Consider the following 21781-nt stretch of genomic DNA (forward strand, 5'->3'; position numbering starts at 1 on the left):
CAGGATCGCGCCCTGGGCCAAAGGCAGGCGCCAAACCACTGCGCCACCCAGGGATCCCAGTTTTTATTATCTAAACATAAACTAAGTTTATATAAAAATGGGATACTTCAGTACATTCTATTCTGCAACTCGCATTTCACCCCATTTAGCTATATAGCTTGCACATTTTTCCACATCAGTATCTGTAGAGCTACCTCTCTAATGACTGCGAAGCATTTTATTGTACTGCTACAATGTATGAAAAATATTTCCTAATAAGGCAAGTGTGAAGGAGAAAAGTCTCTGGACTTTTCTTTTTAGCATACCTCAAATATTTTATGAAGAACTTGTCCTGTGTCTTTGGCTCCACAGAAGTAAAATGTGGACTGCTCTGAGCTAGCAAGCTTGGCAATGCCTTTCTTCTCTTTCACAAAAGAGGAGGTGGCCAAGTCTCTAAATAAAGATCTCTGGGTAAAGAAAAAAAAATCTTGAACAAGTACCAGATTTTGTGTGATCATAAAATGTAAAGCATATATTACACATTAGGAAATGGCTTGAAGAGCTATCTTAAATTTAATTGTATGATAAAAAAATATCACTGAATATATCACTCCCACTGAAATGTCTGAGGCTGGGGATAAAGATTCTTCAGTGCTTCCAGTTTTAAAGTATGTTCCAAGTAAAAGGATTAATTGGGAAGCCATCCCACAGAATAAAGGATATGACTTTGCTTGGTGGGAAGGAGTTGGCTAGGCTAGAGAGGACATATGGCTCCCTTTGCTATGTCTTTGGTGGTGCAGATCTTTTCAGGTGGCTTCCCTTCCCTCAGAGACGACTGACAGGGTCTTTCCTCTCTACTTTTCACTCCTTCGGAGTGGCGCCACACTCCTTAGCCTCCTCCTCCCAGGTCCCTCCAAGCAAATGAGTTAAGATACCTCTTTCATGAAACTATCTACTTTTCTTCCATTAAATGTATTGGGGGAAAGTGTTCTTTTGCCCTTTTTTCTTATACATGATATAAATTCTTTTTCATGTATGTTTAAACCAACTGACTTAAATTTGTGCTAGTTCTTAGCTTCCTTGTGAAATTCCTTTTAAGACTATTTTCTGGGATCCCTGGGTGGCTCAGCGGTTTAGCGCCTGCCTTTGGCCCAGGGCGCGATCCTGGAGTCCCAGGATCGAGTCCCACGTCGGGCTCCTGGTATGGAGCCTGCTTCTCCCTCCTCCTGTGTCTCTGCCTCTCTTTCTCTCTGTCTATGATAAATAAATAAATGAATCTTTAAAAAAAAAAAAAAAACTGTTTTCTATGTTTTAAATTACACAATAAAAATAAAAATTTAATCTCTTATAAAAACAAAACTAAAAATAAAGCAGGCTGACTCTCATAAGGGGAAAATCCTGATCAAGAAAACTAGAAACAGGGGGGCACCTGAGGGGCCCAATGGTTGTGCATCTGCCTTTGGCCCAGATCCTGATCCCAGGGCCTTGGGATCAAGTCCTGCATCAGGCTCCCTGGAGGGAGCCTGCTTCTCCCTCTGCCTGTGTTTCTGCCTCTCTCTGTGTGTCTCTCATGAATAATAAAATCTTAAAAAAAAAACACACACACACACAAAACTAGAAACAGGAGTGACATCAGCAATGTAGTGGTATAAGATGTCCCTCACCTTTGTCCTTTTAAAAAGAACTAATTAGGCATCCATCTGTGAACAAAAGTGCCATTTGCAAGTTGTAGGATCTGGCACCAAATGCCAAAGGACCCGGGAGAAGTCTCATTCCATCTGGTAATAGACAAACAAGGTATTTTGTACAGGCTGTGGAACCCGCAGGATCAGTATAGGCTGTGGTGCCAGCAGGAGCTGGAGAAACTGCCCCCAACTCCTCTCAGGTAAAATTTGGAGAGTGCTGGCAGGACAGATGCCCTCAGGCAAGAGACTCTGTAGAAGTCCAGCTTTCCTAAGCGGAAGATTCTAACCTACTACTAGATTTTTTTTAAATTATAAATTTGGATGAGCTGAAGAAGATAAGAATTTTGCCAGTGCAGGCCTCCCAAGGCAATACAGCATGGGGCTAAACTAGCCAGTGGTGACTTTTTTGTCAACTGTAAAGGAGAGTGGTGAGTGTCCACATACCCTAGCTGGGCAGCACACTGATGGAAAAACTCATTTCTCTCCAGCAGCACCAAGAGTACTGAGATGCAACCTCCATAATTGGGGGAAAGCAAGAGATCAAGAAAGAGAATCTTTGTATCCAGATGTTCTTTGAAAAGGACATCAAAAGAGGCTAAAAAGAGAATAACCCCCCGGAAGAATCTCACTTGAGGATTTCCAACTCAGTCCACAGGCAACCCCCAACACCCAGAGTGCTAAACTTCACTCTGCAGCCAGCTCTTTGTGTGTACTGCTGAGTACAACCATCAGAGTAAGGTCCAGTAAATGGAGACTCAGAAAAATAAGACCATTTTGTGGACAAGGGAAAAACCACAAACTTGAGTGGTAGTGCCACCTTCTGGCAAACACAGGGGAGGTTTCTAACAGCTAACCTGGTGAGTTTTAAGAACCAGAGAAGAGGATCCCTGGGTGGCGCAGCGGTTTGGCGCCTGCCTTTGGCCCGGGGCGCGATCCTGGAGACCCAGGATCGAATCCCACGTCGGGCTCCCGGTGCATGGAGCCTGTTTCTCCCTCTGCCTGTCTCTGCCTCTCTCTCTCTCTCTCTCTCTCTCTGTGACTATCATGAATAAATAAATAAAATCTAAAAAAAAAAAAAAAAAACAGAGAAGACCAAAAAGCTTAAGAATTCTGCTATAAGTGGGACTAAGAAGTATAGAGCAGGTGTATTCAAACAAGGTTAGAGAAAATTCCAAGTATAACAAATTCCAAGTATAACAGGTTCAACAGACAATATATCCCTTCTGAAGCTAACTAGTAAAGATTTGAGGACTTCTGCTACTTCAATTGTAAAAACATCAATGCAAAGCTCTGAAGGGCATGAAGAATGAGGGAAACAAGTCATCATCTAAAGATAACAATAATCCTCTGATAAATGAACTCAGTGACATAGAATTTCATAATCTAGCTCATAAATAATTCAAAATAGCTGTTTTGAGATATTCTATGAGCTATAAGAAAACTCAGAAAAATAGCCTAATGAAATCAGGAATACATAAACAGAATGAGGCATTTAATAAAGAGGAATCATTTTTAAAAGGACCAAATAGAAAATCTAGAGTTGAAGAATTCAATGAATGAAATGGCAAAGGTTTTCAAAAAAAAAAAAAAAAAAAAAAAACCAAAATAACAACAGAATAAATGAGCAAGGGGATAGGAACTTCCAAATAACCAAATCAGAGGAAAGCAAAGAAAAGAGTGAAAAAGAGCAAAGAAAGCCCAAGTGATCTATGGGAATCCATCAACCACACAGACATTAGAGTAATTAGTACTAGAGAGGGAGAAGAAAGGGAAAAAAAGTACAGGAGTTTACTTACATAGCTAAAAATTTCCCAAACCTGGGAAAGACTTAGACATCCAAGTTTACCAAGCTAATAGATCACTCTATATTCTCAATGAAAAAAGATACCTACTCTGTAACCATAGGGTCAACTAGTCATTGACAAAGCAGGAAGGAATATCCAAAGGAAAAAAAAGACCATTTCTTCAACAAATGGTGTTGGGAAAACTGGACATGCAAAAAGGATGAAACTAGACCTCTTTCTTACAACATACACAAAAATAAATCCAAAATGGATCAAAGACCTAAATGTGAGATAGGAAACATCAAAATCCTAGAGGAGAACACAGGCAGTAACCTCTTTGATATTGGCTGCAGCAACTTCTTATAGATATATCTCCTGAGGAAAGGGAAACAAAAATAAAAATAAACTATTGGGATATTGTCAAGATAAAAAGTTTCTGCACTGAAAAGGAAACAGTCAACAAAACTAATGGGTAACCTATGGAATGGGAGAAGATATTTGCAAATGACATATCTGATAAAGGGTTAGTATTCAAAAATCTATAAAGAACTATTCAAATATCAGAAAGGGAAACAGAACATGGAAGACTCCTAACTCTGGGAAACGAACTAGGGGTGTGGAAGGGGAGGAGGGCGGAGGGTAGGGGTGACTGGGTGGCGGGCACTGAGGTGGGCACTTGATGGGATGAGCACTGGGTGTTATTCTGTATGTTGCCAAATTGAACACCAATAAAAAATAAATTTATTATTTAAAAAAAGAACCATTCAAACTCAACACCTGAAAAACAAACAATCCAGTTTAAAAATGGGCAGGAAACATTATTTCCAAAGAAGACATCCAGATGGCTAAAAGACACATGAAAAGATGCTCAACATAACTTACCATCAGGGAAATACAAATCAAAACTACAATGAGAGATCACCTCACACCTGTCAGAATGGCTAAAATTAACAACACAGGAAACAGGCAAGGATGTGGAGCAGAAGAAACCTTCATGCACTGTTGGTGGGAATGCAAACTGGTACAGCCACTCTGGAAAACAGTATGGAGGTTCCTCAGAAAGTTAAAAATAGAACTATCCTACAATCCAGGAATCACACTACTAGATATTTACCCAAAGGATATAAAAATACTGATTCAAAGGGATATATGCATCTGGATGTTTATAGCACATTATCAACAAACAGCCAAATTATAGGAAGAGCCCAAATGTCTATCAACTGATGAATGGATAAAGATGTGATTTTGTGTGTGTGTGTGTGTGTGTGTGTGTGTGTGTGTGTGTGTGTGTATATATATATTACTTAGCCATAAAAAAGATTGAAATCTTCCTATTTGCAGTGACATGGTTGGATCTAGGAAGTATTATGCTAAGTGAAATAGGTCAGAGAAAGATAAATACCATATTATATCACTCATATGTGGAATCTAAGAAACAAAACACATAGAATATGGGGTGACGGGAAAGAGGCAAACCAGAGGACAGACTCTCAACTATAGAGAACAAACTGAGGGCAGTGGGATGGGTTAAATGGGTAATATGTAATAAGGAAGACATTTGTGATAAGCAGTAGGTGTTTTATGTAAGTGATGAACAGCTAAATTTTACACCTGAGGGAGATCCCTGGGTGGCTCAGTGGTTTACCACCTGCCTTTGGCCCAGGGCGTGATCCTGGAGTCCTGGGATCGAGTCCCACGTCGGCCTCCCTGCAAGGAGCCTGCTTCTCCCTGTGTGTGTCTCTGCCTCTCTGTGTGTGTGTCTTTCATAAATAAATAAATAAAATCTTTTAAATAAATAAATAAATAAATAAATAAATAAATAAATAAATAAATTCTACACCTGAGACCAATACACTGTATGTTAACTGGAATTTAAAGAAAAACTTGAAAAAAGAAAAAAAAAAACAATTTATAGGGAAGCATACTAAAAGTTCAGAATATTGAAGGCATACCATGCTATTTTTTTCTTCTTGAAGGAAAAAAAATTCACAGACTAGTGTATTCTTGGCAGTGAGTGGTGCTGGCTAGGGTTAAAGGCAGAGAAGAGCAAAGTGCACCAGATCTTCTAACTCAATTCAATGTTGTTCTTTTCTGCTTTGTGCTTGTTTGGAGTACTGAAACCTCTGCAGGGATTTTGACAGCTAATAAAGGCATTTTTGCTCTTAAGAGGTTGTTAAGTTAAACTGATGGTTACCAGAAGGAGAGTGGGTTGGGGAATGGGTTAAATAGGTGATGGAGATTAAAGAGTGCTCTTGTTGTGATGAGCACTGTATATTCTTTGGAAGCGTTGAATCACTATGTTGTACACCTGAAACTAATATTTACTATATATTAACTAACAAATTTAAGTAAAAACTTAAAAGGGAGACCTACTCTAATTATAATGAACATGTCAAAAATCAAAGATAAACAGAAAATGCTAAAAGCAACCAGAGCCAGGGGAAAGGGTAGGGAGAAAAGATTGTAACCTAAAAAGGAACCCCCAATTAGACCATCAACAGATTTTTCAGCAGAAACTCTATAGAGCAAGAGAGAATGAAATAACATACTCAAAGTGTTGAAAGAAAATTGCCAACCAAGAATAATGTATCCAGCAAAGTTATCTTTCGATATAGAGAAATAAAGGCTTTTCTTCAAGCATACTAATGTAACATTTGCATTATAAGGGATGCAGAAGAAGAGAGAGAGAAAGGGACAACAAACCTATTTGAAGAAACAATAGGTGAAAACTCCCCTAACCTGGGAAGGAAACAGATACTCAGGTGCAGAAAGCAAAGAGAGCCCCAAGCAAGAAAAACTCAAAAAGGGACTTCTTTAAGTAGAAAAGGCCATTATTAGAAGAAAACTGTGAAAGACAAAAGGTTCTTGGGTAAAAGTAAACATATAGTAAAGGTAGTAGATCAATCACTTATAAACCTAGTATGAGGATTAAAAGGCATATGTAGTAAAGTCAGTTATATCTAAAATATTATACTTAAGATGTTATAGATAAGCCTCATGGTAACTAGAAACCCAAAACCTATAATAGATGCACAGAAAATAAAGAAAAGGAATCCAAGTATAAATACCAAAGGAAGTCATCAGTTGCAAAGGAAAAGAGCAAAATAAGGAACAGAGCTCCAAAAATTAGAAAGCAATTTAAAAAATGGCAATAAGCACATACTTATCAATAATTAATTTAAGTGTAAAGAGACTAAACACTCCCATCAAAAGACACACAGTAACTGAATGGATTGAACAAAAACAAACAAACAAAAAAAACAAGTCCCATCTATATGCTGACTACAAGAGACTCATTTCAGACCTAAGGACACAAAAGAGATTAAAAGAGAAAGGATGGAGAAAAATATTCCATGCAAATGGACATGAAAAAAAAAAAAAGCCAGGATAGTAATACTTATATCGGACAAAATAGACTTTAAGACAAAGGCTGCAACAAGAGACAAAAAGTGTATTACATAAGGATAAAGGGATTAATCCAACAAGAGGGTATAATAATTGTAAGTATTTATGCACTAGCATAGAAGTACTTAGATATACAAAACAAATATTAACAGACATAAAAGGAGAACTTGACAGTAACAGTAGGATAATTTTACACCCTACTTATATCAATGGATAAATCATCAGGACAGAAAATCAGTAAAGAAACAGTGCCTTTGGGGATCCCAGGGTGGCTCAGCGATCTAGCGCCTGCCTTCGGCCCAGGGTGCAATCCTGGAGCCCCAGGATCAAGTCCCACATCGGGCTCCCTGCATGAAGCCTGCTTCTGAACCCTCTGCCTGTGTCTCTGCCATTCTCTCTGTGTCTCTCACGAATAAATAAAATCTTTAGGAAAAAAAAAAAAAAGGAAACCGTGCCTTTGAATAACACATAGAGTAGAAGGATTTCACAGATACATACAGAATATTTTACCCAAACACAGAAAACACATTCTTTTCAAGTGCACATGGAACACTTCTAAGACAGATCACATGGCAGACCACAAAACCAATCTCAAATATAAGACTGAAATCATATCCAACAGCTCTTCTGCCCACAGTGGTATGAAACTAGAAATCAATTACAGGAAAAAAGAACTTGAAAAAACACAAACATGTGAAGGCTAAACAACAGGTTACTAAAAACAAAACAAAAAACAGGCTACTAAACAACCAGTAAGTCAAAGAAATCAAAAGAGGAAATTAAAAAATATCTGGAGATTAATTAAAATGGAAACAATAGTCCAAAATCTTTGGACCACAGCAAAAGCAGTGCTAATAGGGAAGTTTATAATGATATAGGCCTTCCTAAAGAAACAAGAGAAACATCAACAATCTAACTCTCTGTCTAAAGGAACTGGAAAAGAACAAACAAAGCCTCATATTAGTAGAAGGGGGAAAAATAGAAACCAAAGTAGAAATAAATGAAGTAAACACTAAAAACAATAGAAAAGATCAATGAAACCAAGAGCTGGTTTCAAAAGATAAAAAAAAACAAGATAAACAAAATGATAAACCCTTAGCAACACTCAAAGAGAAGATTCAAATAAAGTCAGAAATGAAAGAGGAGAACAACCAATACCATAAAAAATTGTTTGCTAACAAGTTGTACAATCTAGAAGAAATAGATAAATTAGAAACATACAATCTTCCAAGACAGAATTAGGAATAAATAGAAAATCGAAACAGGGGATCCCTGGGTTGCTCAGTGGTTTGGCGCCTGCCTTTAGCCCAGGGTGTGATCCTGGAGTCCCGGGATCCAGTCCTGCATTGGGCTCCCTGCATGGAGCCTGCTTCTCCCTCTGCCTTTGTCTCTGTCTCCCTCTCTCTCTCTGCGTCTCTCATGAATAAATAAATAAAATCTTTAAAAAATCGAAACAGATTGATTACTGGTAACAAAACTGAATTGGTAATATACTTCCAATGAACAAAAGTTCAGAACCAGATGTCTTCACAGGTGAATTCTACCAAATATTAAAGAAGAGTTAAGAGGCACCTGGGTGGCTCAGTTGGTTAAGCATCTGCCTTTGGCTCAGGTCATGATCTCAGGGCCCTGGGATTGAGCCCCACATCAGGCTCCCTGCTTGGTGAGAAGTCTGCTTCTCCCTCTCCCTCTGTGCTCTCCCATTCTTTTACTCTCTCAAATAATAAAATATTTTTTTAAAAAAATTAATACCTATCCTTCTCAAACTATCCCCTCCCCCCCAAAATAGAAAAAAAAATCTTCCAAACTCATTTTATACAGAAAAAGCATTTGACAAAATTAAATATCCATTCATGATTTAAAAAAACTCTCTTGGGGTGCCTGGGTGGCTCAGTCAGTTAAGCATCTGACTCTTGATTTTGGCTAAGGTCATGATCTCAGAATTGTGAGATTGAGCCTTTTGACAGGCTCCACATTGGGCAGGGAGTCTGCTTAAGATTGTCTCTCTCCCTCTCCCTTCCCTAAAATCCCCTCCCCAGCTCTCTCTTTCTCTCTCTTAAAACACACACACACACACACACACACACACACACACACACACACACACAAAAACCCTCAAGGTGTAGGTGTAGACAGAACATACCTCAAGATAGTAAAAACATATATGACAAACCCACAGTTAATATCATACTCATTATTCAAACACCGTGAGCTTTTCCTCTAAGATCAAGAACAAGGCAAGAATGTATACTCTTCCTACTTTTAATCAACATAGCACAGGAAGTCCCGGCCACAGCAATCAGACAAGAAATAAAAAGCATCCAAACTGGTAAGGAAGAGGTAAAACTGTCACTATTTGTGCATGACAGGATACTATATTTAGAAAACCTAAAGACTCCACCAAAAAATTATTAGACCAAATGAATTCAGAAAAGTTGGAGGGAAAAAAAAAGAAAAGAAAAGTTGGAGGATACAAAATTTGTATGCAGAAATCTCTTGCACTTTTATACATTAATAACAGAAAGAGAAATTAAAACTATCCCATTTAAAATTGTACCAGAAAGACTAAAATACCTAGGAATAAATTTAACCAAGAAGGTGAAAAACCTATACCCTGAAAACCCTAAGACATTGATGAAAGAAATGGAAGATGACAAAAACAAATGAAAAGATAGACCACACTCACGGATTGGAAGAATATTGTTAAAATGGATATACTACTCAAAGCAATCTACAGGTTCAATGCAATTTCTATCAAAATACCAATAGCATTTTTTGCAGAACTACAGCATATAATCCTAAAATTTGTATGGAACTACAAAAGACCCTTAAAATAGCCAAAGCAATCTTGAGAAAGAACAAACCTGAAGTATCAAAATTCCTGATTTGAAGCTATAATACAAAGCTATAGCAATAAAAATATGGCACTAACACAAAAATAGACACACAATGAAACAGGATAGAGAGCCCAGAAATGAACCTGCACTTATATGGTCAATTAATCTATGATGAAGGAGGAAAGAATACAAAGAGGAAAAGACAGTTTTTTCAATAAATGGTGATAGAAAAACTGGACAGCTACATGCAGAAGAAAAAACTGGACTACTTTCTTATATTATACACAAAAATAAACTCAAAATGGATTAAACACCTACCTGTGAAGTCTGAAACCATAAAACTTCTAGAAGAAAACAGACACTAATCCCTTGGACATTGGCCAACATTTGTGATAATATGAATGGATCTAAAGGGATTATGCTAATTGAAAAAACTCAGAGAGGAACAAATATATGATTTCATTTATACATGGAGCCTAAAAACAAAACAAAACAAATGAACAAACAAACAACAAAATAGTCTTCTAGATATGAAGAACAAATTGGTGGTTGCCAGAGGGGAGCAGAATGGGGAAATGGGCCAAATAGGTGAAAGACAGTAAGAGATACAAACTTCCAGTTAGAAAATAGGTCACAGGGATGAAAAAGTGCCACACCAGGAATATAGTTGAAAATATTGTAATAACTTTATATGGTGACAGATGGTGGGGACTACACTTTTTGAGCACTGAATAATATATAGAATTATTTAATCACTATGTTGTATACTTGAAACTAATATAACATCATAGATCAGCTACTTCAATAAGAAAAAATGATGGCCTTTCCCAAACAAAAATTAAAGCAGTTCATCACTATTAGACCTGTTTTACAAGAAATGCTGAAAGTTCTTTAAGCTGAAATGAATACTAGTGACATAAAAACATGAATATACACAACACACTGGTAAAGGTAAATATGCAGTCATATTTAGAAAACTCTAATTTTGTGATAGGATCATGTGATAACAAGTTTCCAACAGTTTAGAGGTTAAAGCAAACGAATATTAAAGGACTATAATTGGGGCACTGGGTGGTGCCATCAGGTAAGCCTCTGACTATCGGTTTCTGCTTAGGTTATGATCTTGAGGTTGGGAGATCTAGCCCAGCATCAGGCTCAGGGTTCAGCGAGGACTCTGCTTAAGACTTTCTCTCCCTCTGCTCCACCCACCCCCCACCCTACCTGTGCTTATGCTGTCTCTAAAATAAATAAATACATCTTTTAAGAAAGAACTGTAGCTACTATTACTAGTTAACAAATACACAATACAAAAAGAGATAAATTGTGACATAAAAAATGTATAGAGGGGAAATAAAAGGGTGGACCTTTCATATGTAATTAAAGTTAAGTTACTATCAGTTTAAAATAGATGGTTACTTGTAGGATGTTTTATGTAAGCCTCACAGTGTGAAAATTAAGATACCTTGTTTAAAATGTAGTAGGAAAAAAAAATAAATAAATAAAATGTAGTAGGGAGGGGGATCCCTGGGTGGCTCTGTGGTTTAGGGCCTGTCTTTGGCCCAGGGCGTCATCCTGGGGTCCCGGGATCAAGTCCCACATCAGGCTCTCGGCATGGAGCCTGCTTCTCCCTTTGCCTGTCCCTTTCTCTGTCTCTCATGAATAAATAAATTTTAAAAATCTTAAAAAAAAAAAAAAAAAAAAAAGGTAGTAGGGAGGCCAGTAGGGGGAGCTCTCACACCCTACCTTTTTATTTTTATAACAGCACTCCAAGCTTCCCCCTTATGTCTACAAAAGAGCGTTTTCTCTACTTTGTTCTGTGGGCTTGCCTATGGATTACTATAGTTTGCTTGTCCTAGATTGTAATTTTCTTCTACTCCCCAATAAACCTTTTTGCTAGTAAAATAACTGGAAGTTTGATTTTTAAGATTAATAATGGTAACCACAAAAAGAAAACCTAGAGTAGATTCATTAAAGATAAAGAAAGGGGAAACAATATACCACCATGGAATCTTCGGTTTACAAAGATAGGCAGAAACAAGAGGGGGGGAAAAAAGATTCGATGAAACTACAAAACAGATATAAATCAATTAATAAGATGGTATTCAAAAGTCCTTACATGTCAGTAATTACTCCAGATGTAAATGGATTGAATTCACTGATCAAAAATCTGGATATGTAAAAACAAAAACAAAAACAAAACAAGACCCAACTACATGCTACCTGTAAGAGACTTCAGATTTAAGAACATGCATAGACTTGAAATAAAGACATGGAAAAATATATTCCGTTAAAGTGGAAACAAAAAGAAAACAAGGATAGTTGTATCTGTATTACACAAAATAGATTTTAAGCCAATAAAGGTAACATGAGATAAAGAATGTTATATAATAAGGGGATCAACTCATAAAGAAGATCATAAGTATATATGGACCCAACACCGGAGCACCGAAATATATTATGCAAATATTAACAAATCTTCAGGGAGAAATAGGCAACCATATAATGATAGTAGAGAACTTCAGTAACCCATTTTCAGCAACAGCTAGATCATCCACACAGAAAAATCAACAAGAAAACATTGGACTCTAGCCATATATTAGACCAATGGACCTATAAGACATTTATGGAACATCTCATCCAACAGCAAAAGAATACATATTCTTCTCATATGTATTCTCTGCGAATACATATTCGCAAGGAACATTGTCCAGGATAGATCATATATTAGGCCACAAAACAAATCTTAGAAAATTTAAGAAGATTAAAATAATACCAAGTATCTTTTCCAACAACAATGGTATAAAAAGAAGTTTATAGTAAGATGTATTAAGAAAATACGAAGATCTCTGGGATGCCTGGGTGGCTCAGTGGTTGAGTATCTATCTGCCTTTGGCTCAGGGCATGATCCCAGGGTCCTGGGATTGAGTCCCACATCAGGCTCCCTGCAAGGAGCCTGTTCCTCTCTCTGCCTATGTCTCTGCCTCTCTCTGTGTCTCTCATGAATAAATAAATAAAATCTTAAAAAAAAAAAAAGAAAAAATACGAAGATCTCAAACAACTTAACTTTATACCTCAAGGAACTAGAAAAAGAAGAACAAATGAAGCCCAAAGTTAGCAGAACAAAGGAAGTAAGAAATATCAGAGTGGAGATAAATGAAATAGAGACCAGAAAAATAATAGAAGAGGTCAACAAAACTAAGAGCTGTTTTATTCAAAAGGTAAATCTGATAAACTTTTAGCTAGACTAAAAAAAATAGCCAAATCAGTAAAATCAGATCTGAGAGGATGCATTACAAACACTACTATAGGAATACATATGGTCATAAGGCTTATGAACACATGATAACAAATTGGGTAACTTAGAAAAATGGATAAATTCCTAGAAACATACAACTTAGCAAGAAAATCAAGAGAAATAAAAGATCTGAACAGACCAATAAACAAAGAGAATGACTCTGTAATCAAAAACATTCCAACCAGAAAAGCCTAGCTTCACTGGTAAATTCTATCTAATATTTGAAAAATTAATTAAAGCAAATCCTTCTCAAACTCTTTCAAAAAATTTAAGACAGAATGCTTCCAAACTCACACCAAAGCCCAATTAGGGCATTATAAGAAAACTATAGACCAACATCCCTGATGAATGTACCTGCAAAAATTCTCAACAAAATATTAACAAATCTAATTCAATAACACATTAAAAGGATCACACACCATGATCAAATGGAATTTATCTCAGGGAACTAAGGATTGGTCAACATACGCAGATCAATAAATGTGACACATCACATTAATGGAATGAATAAAAATCATATGATAATCTCAATAGATGAGAAAAGACATTGGATAGAACACAACATCCTTTCAAGATAAGAACTCTTAACAAATTGTCTACAGAAGGAATGTATCTCAACATTTTAATAAGAGCCATATAGGACAATCCTATGGCTAACATACTCAACAGTGAAAGATTTAAGGTTTTTCTTCTAACATTAGGAACAAGACAAAGATGCCCACTATCACCACTCTTATTTAACTTAATACCGGAAGTCCTAGCTAGAACAATTAGGCAGGGTAAAGAAATAAAAAACATCTATTCAGAAAGGAATAAGTAAAATTATTATCATTTATAGGTGATACTATCTCTTATTTTAAAAAAAATCCTGAAGTCAATCAAAAAACTATTGTAACTATGCAATGAATTCAGTAACATAGCAGGATATAAAAAAATCAACAGAGACAGTAGTTATGTTTCTGTAACAATGAAATTTCTGAAAAACAAAATTATCCCATCACAATAGCATCAAAACAAATACATTAGGAATAAATTTAACCAGGGAAGTGAAAAATCTATACAATGAAAACCACAAGACTTTGATGAGAAAAACTGGAGATATGAACAGATGAAAAGATATCCCATGTTCATGAATTAGGAGAATTGTTAAAATAGTCATACCACCCAGGAAACCTGGCAGACTCAATTAGTAAAGCATATTGATTCTTAATCTTAGAATCATGAGTTTGAGCCCCACATTGAGTGTAGAGATTACTTTTTAAAAATGTTCATACCATCTAATTGTAATTAATTAATTGCAATTAATGCAATTCCTATAAAAATACCAATGGCATATTTCACAGAAACAGAAAAAAAAAAACCCTTAAAATTTGTATGAAGCCACAAAGGCTCCACATAGGCAAAGCAATCTTGAGAAAGAAGAACAAAGCTAAATGCATCATATTTCCTTATTTCAAACTATACTACAAAGCTTTAGTAATTACATCAGTATGGTACTGGCATAAAAATAAATAACTGGACCAATAGAACCAAATAGAAAAGAACTGAATAGAAAGCCAAGAAGTAAAACCCTGCGTGTGTGATCAACTAATATTGGACATAAGAGCCAAGAATGCTCAGTGGGGAAAAGAACAAGCTCTTCAACAATTGGTATTGGGAAAACTAGACAACCATATTCAGAAAAAGGAAACTGCACCCTTATCTTATATCACACACCAAAACACACACACACACACACACACAAAAACCCACACCCAAAACAGAGTAAAGTCTTAAATGTAAGACCTGGTACTATAAACTTCAAGAAAATAGGAAAAAAATTTCTTGACATTGGTCTTGACAATGATGTATTTGAATAGGACACCAAAAACAGAAGCAACAAAAGCAAAAGTCAACAAGTGGGATCACATAAAATTCAAAGGCTTCTACACAGCAAAGACAATCACCAATAAGATGAAAAGGCAACTTATGGAATGGGAGAAAATATTTGCAAATATATTGGACAAGGGGTTAACATCCAAAATAGGTTTTAAAAACTCATACAACTCAGTAACAAAAAACAATCCATTTTAAAAGGAGGCAGAGTAAATAAAAGAAAGACTTCCATGTTTATTGCAAAATTATTCACAATAGCCAAGATACAGAAACAACCTAAGTTGTGTCAATAGATAAATGGATAAATTAGATATCACACACACACACACAAATACTATTTAGCCATTAGAAAGAAGGAAATTCTGCCATTTGGACAACGTGGATATCTTGAACACATTATGCTTACTGAGATAAGTCAGACAAAGACATATCAGATATTGTCTGATATCACTTATACATGGAATCTAAAAAAAAAAAAACCCAAACTCCTAGAAACAGAGAATAGAATGTTGGTTACCAGGACTAGGGGGCAGGGGAATTTGACAGATGTCGTTAATGGGCACAAACCTGCAATCAGAAGATGAGTACATTTGAAGATCCAATGCACAGCATAGCAATTATAGTCACTAATATATTATATATTTCAACATTGCTAAGAGAGTAGACCTTAATTTTTTTAAAGATTTTTATTTATTTATTCATAGAGACACACACACAGAGAGAGAGAGAGAGAGGCAGAGACACAGGCAAAGGGAGAAGCAGGCTCCATGCAGGGAGCGGGACATAGGACTCAATCCCGGGTCTCCAGGATCACACCCCAGGCTGCAGGCGGCACTACACCCTGCGTGACAGGGGCTGCCCAAGACTAGACCTTAATTATTCTCACCACAAAAAGAAGTGATAAGTATGTGACATCACAGCAATTTTAACTAAAACTCTGGTGGCAACCATACGGCTACCTATACACCTATCAACACCTATACCCGAGCTTGGACAATGTCATGCGTAAATTAGATCTCAATTTTAAAAATTTAGAAACAAAAAAAGAAAGAAAAGGAGAACTGGAAACAGCTGACACAAGTCCCTTTTGCTCAGACAAAGCCACATCTATAAAGATTGGAGGAAAGATTCTGGCCAATGATGGCAGAAAGCCACAGAACCTGCAGCTGTGGCTCTTACCCTTGATGGCACATATCTACTTCTGTTGTTGCTGTAAACGTTATCCCAGACATGGTGACCTAAAACAACAAGTTTATTCCCTTCCTGTTCTGGAGGTCAGAAGTTAGAGATGGCACTCACTGAGCTACAAGCCAAGTGTCGACCAGGCTACGACCCTTCTGGGGGCCCTAAAAGAATCCATTTTCTTGCCTATTCCAGCGTCTCAAGATTGACTCATTCATGGATCCTTCCTCCATCTTCTAAAGCATCCATGGCCTGTGGAGCCTCATATCACAGTGCTCTGACACCTTCCCCCTCCCTCTTCCACATTAAAAGGGCTTTGTGATGACATTGGGCCCACCTGGATAATTCAGGATCATCTACCTATTTTAAGGTCAGTTGATTAGCAACCTTAATTCCATCTGCTACCTTGATGCCTTCTGCTGTGTAACACACCTGCCAAAAACAGGTTCCAGTTTCCGGGGATGAGGACGTGGACCTCTTTGGGAGGCCATTATTCTGCCTACCACAGCTGGGAAACTTCAAAATGTCCTGATGCCTGGGCCCACCCCCAGAGACTCTGATGTCATTGACCTAGAATGTGGCAGAGGCATCCAGATGTTTTTAAAGCTCTCCAGGCTATTCTAATGAGCAGCTGCTAAAAACCACTATTGTAAAGAAATAGAATATATATATCGTGCCCTGCTCTGCTTTTATTATCTACATATCATTTAGCCTTTCCAACAATGTATTTTACATAACAATTGTTAAAGTAATTAGATTAGGTCCAAGATGGAATCACTCACGCTAAGCCCAATATCAGCAAGTCAAAACTACGTTTTTGGGGCACCGGGGTGGCTCAGTGGTTGAGGATCTGCCTTTGACTCTAGGCATGATCCTGGGGTCCTGGGGTCCTGGGATCAAGTCCCGTGTCAGGTTCTCCTCAGGGAGCCTGATTCTGTCTCTGCCTATGTCTCTGCCTCTCTCTGTGTGTGTCTCTTATGAATAAATAAATAAGAAAAAAAAAAACAACTTAACAAAGTTTCTATGCTCAGCTCACACAGGAAAGGTAGGTATTGCTCAACCAAGGAGTGCCTGCTTGGCACAAGTTACCGGACCCAGATCCAAGACTTCCCTTTCCTCCATGCAAGGTATAACCCTGCTTTAATCAGCCAGCAAATACCCAATATAACTTCCTTGTTTCTACTCACTTTGGTCCATAAAAATCTCTCATCTGGTACAGCTCTCTGGCACCCCTTCCCTTCCCATCTGTTAGATTGCATGCTGCCTGATTCATGAATTGCTGAATAAAGCCAATGAGATCTTTGCAAAACTTATGATTGTTGGATTCTTTTTTTTTTCAAATACAACTAACATTTATATGGCAGGCATTGTGATAAGTTAACTGTGCTAATATTGTGCTGACATTTTACAAGTATTTTCTCTCAAGAAATTCCCACAACAATCCTGTGCAATAGGTGCTGTTTTTATTCCTATTTTACAGAAAAGGGAAGAGTCAGAAATTTGCCCAAGATCATGTGTGGTAAGCTGTTAAACAAAGATCCTGGTTCTTTGATTCTTGATAGTAGAGCTACAAGAGCATTTAGAGTTTAGACCTAGAAGCAAAAAAGGTGTTAATTAGATATATATTTTTAAAAGATTTTGTTTATTTACTTGACGGATAATGAGAGAGAGCACAGGTAGGGGGAGGAGCAGAGGCAGAGAGAGAAGCAGACTCCCCGCTGAGCAAGGAGCCCCACGTGAGGCTGGATCCCAGGAATCTAGGATCATGACCTGAGCTGACACTTAGCTGAGTCACCCATGTGCCCCTTAATTAGATATTTAATGTCTAAATTCCAGAATGAATATAAGCTATGATGAGCGCTAGAAGCTGTAGCTTGGGGAGTTCCAGTACAGGTAGTCAATGTTTAGAGTAGTAGTAATAAGATCATAACCAGGAACTTTAAAATGGTCTTTAGTTTGTGTGGCACAGGCTACATTTCATGATTTATAAGCCAATATAGAGGTTAACTAATTTTTTTGTGCATTTAAAATGAAACTAATATATATATATATATATATATATATATATATATATATATATATATATAGTTTTTAAACAGAACATCCCTGATTTTTGCTAGGGATTCATATCATAAAGTCAGCCAAACATAGCATAATTCCCAGTCAAGCACGACTCATTGGCTTTTGGCAGTTTTCTTGTAAGGAATTAGGAAGATTCTCTAAGCTTTACAGGGAAGCCCCAACCTCTTCTAAGTGATTTCTAAACACCTCCATGACCACATTTGTGACTTACTACAAACTTTATTTTTTGGCACCTAAAGTTCCCTGGATCTCCATCTTTGTGAGTAGAGGGGGAATGAGTGACCACACGAATAGCACCAATGGGAATTGTACTGTGTGGTCATGGATCATCTCTAGAAGGCACATGGGTGTGAGCGCTGAGCAACGTAGTTGGCTAACAAGACTTCACAACCTTAAGCTGACAGTGGGGGCCTAGATATCTATCACCACCTACTGGTAATAACATGGCACCTCCCCCTTTGCCTTTTGGAGCAATGTCAGAGGAAGCCAGTTAAAACAGGTTTAAATAAAATCCAGTCTCATCCATAGTACCTCAAATGTCCAGGTTTAATTTGAAAACCACTCATGATTCCAAGAACCAGTAATATCTCCAACTGAATGCAAAAAGACAATCAACTGATGCCAGTATACAGAAGAGATGTTAGACTTCTCTGACAAAGATTTCTAAATGCTTCACCAATTACAAACACATCTAAAACAAATACAGAGTCTAGGGCACCTGGGTGGCTCAATCAGTTAAGCATCTGACTCTTGATCTCAGCTCAGGTTTTGATCTCAGGGTTGTGAGTTTAAGTCCCATGTTGAGCTCCATGCTGGGCATGGAACCTACTTAAAAAAAATGAAGGGTCTCGGCAAAAGAAAAAAAAAAGATATAAAGGGGAGCCAAGGGCAGCCCCGGTGGCTCAGCAGTTTAGCGCCACCTTTGGCCTGGGGTGTGATCCTGGAGACCTGGGATCCAGTCCCACGTCGGGCTCACTGCATGGAGCCTGCTTCTCTGCCTGTGTCTCTGCCTCTCTCCCTCTCTCTCTATGTGTGTCTGTCATGAATAAATAAATAAAATCTTTTAAAAAAATCTTAAAAAAAATAAAATAAAGGGGAGCCAAATAGAATTAAGCAACATAATTACACTCATTATCACAAGTCTACTGGATCCCATAATAAATTATTAATTTGAGGATCATAAGATATAATGGCCAATTGGCACATCTCATCCTAAATTAAAGTTAATTCAGAGCCGGTGGGATAGGACCCCTAGCCAGCCTTGAACAGGCTCCTCTGACATAGACACCAGGCAGTTTTTTCTCAAAGGACTATCTATGAATTATTGTATTTCCTTATTCCTTTTGATTAGTCAAGTGGCCGTTATTAAGGAGGCCCTAAATGGCTTGGAATTATTGGCTGCTAATGAGCTCCTGAGACTCAGGCTTTTGCTTCCCAAGGCAACTACTGAGTTAAGCCTCCATTCAGAATTTCCAGAGTCATCCATGACCTGGAAATTGATGATCTAGGCTTCTCTCATCATCTGATTTTGGTTAATAACTATAGAAGCACCATACTCTTCTACAGAAGCTGTACAGAGCATCCAATCTGCTCCAGTCCTGAATGCAAATCCCCAAGTTATGGGACACACAGCTACATTTTCTGACCTGAGGCAATGGCAATTTCTCCAGCCTTGTTAGGGATGCATCCTATCCTGGGATCCTAGTCACCACCTGAGGACAATCACCTCTATATCATGGTGAGCCTTTTTTTGCCAAAAGGCAACCTTTTGTGGCCTTGACTGATGCTGGTTCCCAAATCATGGCACTCCCCGGAGATTGCACTAAATTTAAGAGAGGAACCCTATGTTCTCTGGGGAGATACAGGACAAAAAGACTGAAGGCAAGCAAGTCTATCTTAATAGACCATTGACCCCTTGCTAATATGGTAACTTGGGTAAGTCATTTAGTTGCCGAATTTCATAGTTTGCTCATCTGTAAAATATGGGTAATGGTCATGCCTGCACATGTGAAAATACTGTATACCCTGGGAAGTAATCCACAACTGTGAGGTATGACTGAATGATCCCTTGGGCATTTCCCCCTATTTGGGATATTTTAAACAAATTGCATGAGTCACAGCATCTAAGAGTTTTATTGGTTCCTGGATAAGACAATTTGTCTCACTCTTCCATGCTTGTGGACAACAAAGAATTTACTTAGCATTACCTCATCATTTTGTTGCCGGCTGGTTGATGGATTCTCTGGAGTTTTATGATCAGCACATGAAAGGTTTAATGTGGCTTCTGAAGGAGCCATCAATTTAGTACCTTTGCACAACAGAAATCAGAAAAATGAATGTTAACTATCCAGCAGTGAGCTTCTTGAGGGCAGGGGCTGTCTTATTTTTATTCCTGGCAGGTAGCCCAGTGGTTGGCACATTGTGAGCACTAAGTAAACATTTATTTAGTCCATGGACAGAATTATTTTGGAAGGAATAAGGTTGTTACTTGCTTCCTGGAATTGCCTATCTCCAAAGCTAGCCTAGGCATTTATCTTTTGCCGTGATTTTGTGTTGTATTTTGTTGTTGTTACATGGGGTCAATATTTTATTTCAGACTTATTAGATAAACTGAAAATACACAAAAAACTCGTATCAGGTTCATAATTCAAATGTCCATTCTTTTTCTTCATAAACCAGAAGAAACAAAAAACACATTAAAGAGCCACCCTTCATTCACAGATGATCTCCCCGATGCTTTTGGGCAAAAGTAGTTTCAGGCTCATGTGACAACTGAAAAGTATTTCTGTTAGAGATTTTGTTAGTTGTAAGGGGAAATCCAATAAAAAAATGTGACTTAATTTATTTTAAAGATTTTATTTATTTGAGAGAGAGAGAGAGACAGCATGAGCAATGGGGGAAGGGCAAAGGGAGAGGGAGAAGCAGACTCCCCACTGAGCAAGGAGCCCTACATGGGGCTCGATCCCAGGACCCTGAGATCATGACCTGAGCCAAAGGCAGATACTTAACTGACTTAGCCACCCATGTGCCCCCCCTTCACTGACTTTAATGAAAACTGGAAGTTGTGGTCTTTGGCAATGAGAATGCTTGGAGTGACATATAGACCTTGGTTTCTAAGGGTGGCATCATACAATGTGAAAAGAAATAGAAAAAAATCCATAAATTCTGTATTCAATGTATGAAAAGAAATTGCATAGCTTTATTGTTCCTGATGTTTCAGCTAATCTATTGTCAGGAGCAATGGTAAGGTTCATATGATCCTAAGGTCTCTTCAAATGAATATAAAGGTTCTATAGGTACATATCAAATCAGATGAGTTTTGTTCTTTGCTCTCATTAAAATACTACAAATATGTTTCCAGGATATGGAAACAGAAAAGCCCTCTTGAGCCTGCCTACCAAGTGAGTGTATGCCATATTGTATATACTGAGTACATGCTGTGAGAGTGCACCCCAAGCCTGTGTCTAGGACCAGCCTCAGGGGAGGGCAAGAAGAGCTGCCAATTTTTCCCTAGGAAGCAGCAGAACACACCGCAGCATCTGCCCCATCAAGCTACTTATTATAACAGGCCACCAGGAACATTCCTGGACTTGAACATGTACAGTAGCATAAAACTCAAAAGGACTGGTACAGCTGAAGCTCCTACTGAATGAAGTC

The sequence above is a fragment of the Vulpes vulpes genome, chromosome 16 (assembly GCF_048418805.1).
Source record: "Vulpes vulpes isolate BD-2025 chromosome 16, VulVul3, whole genome shotgun sequence".
NCBI lineage: Eukaryota > Metazoa > Chordata > Mammalia > Carnivora > Canidae > Vulpes > Vulpes vulpes.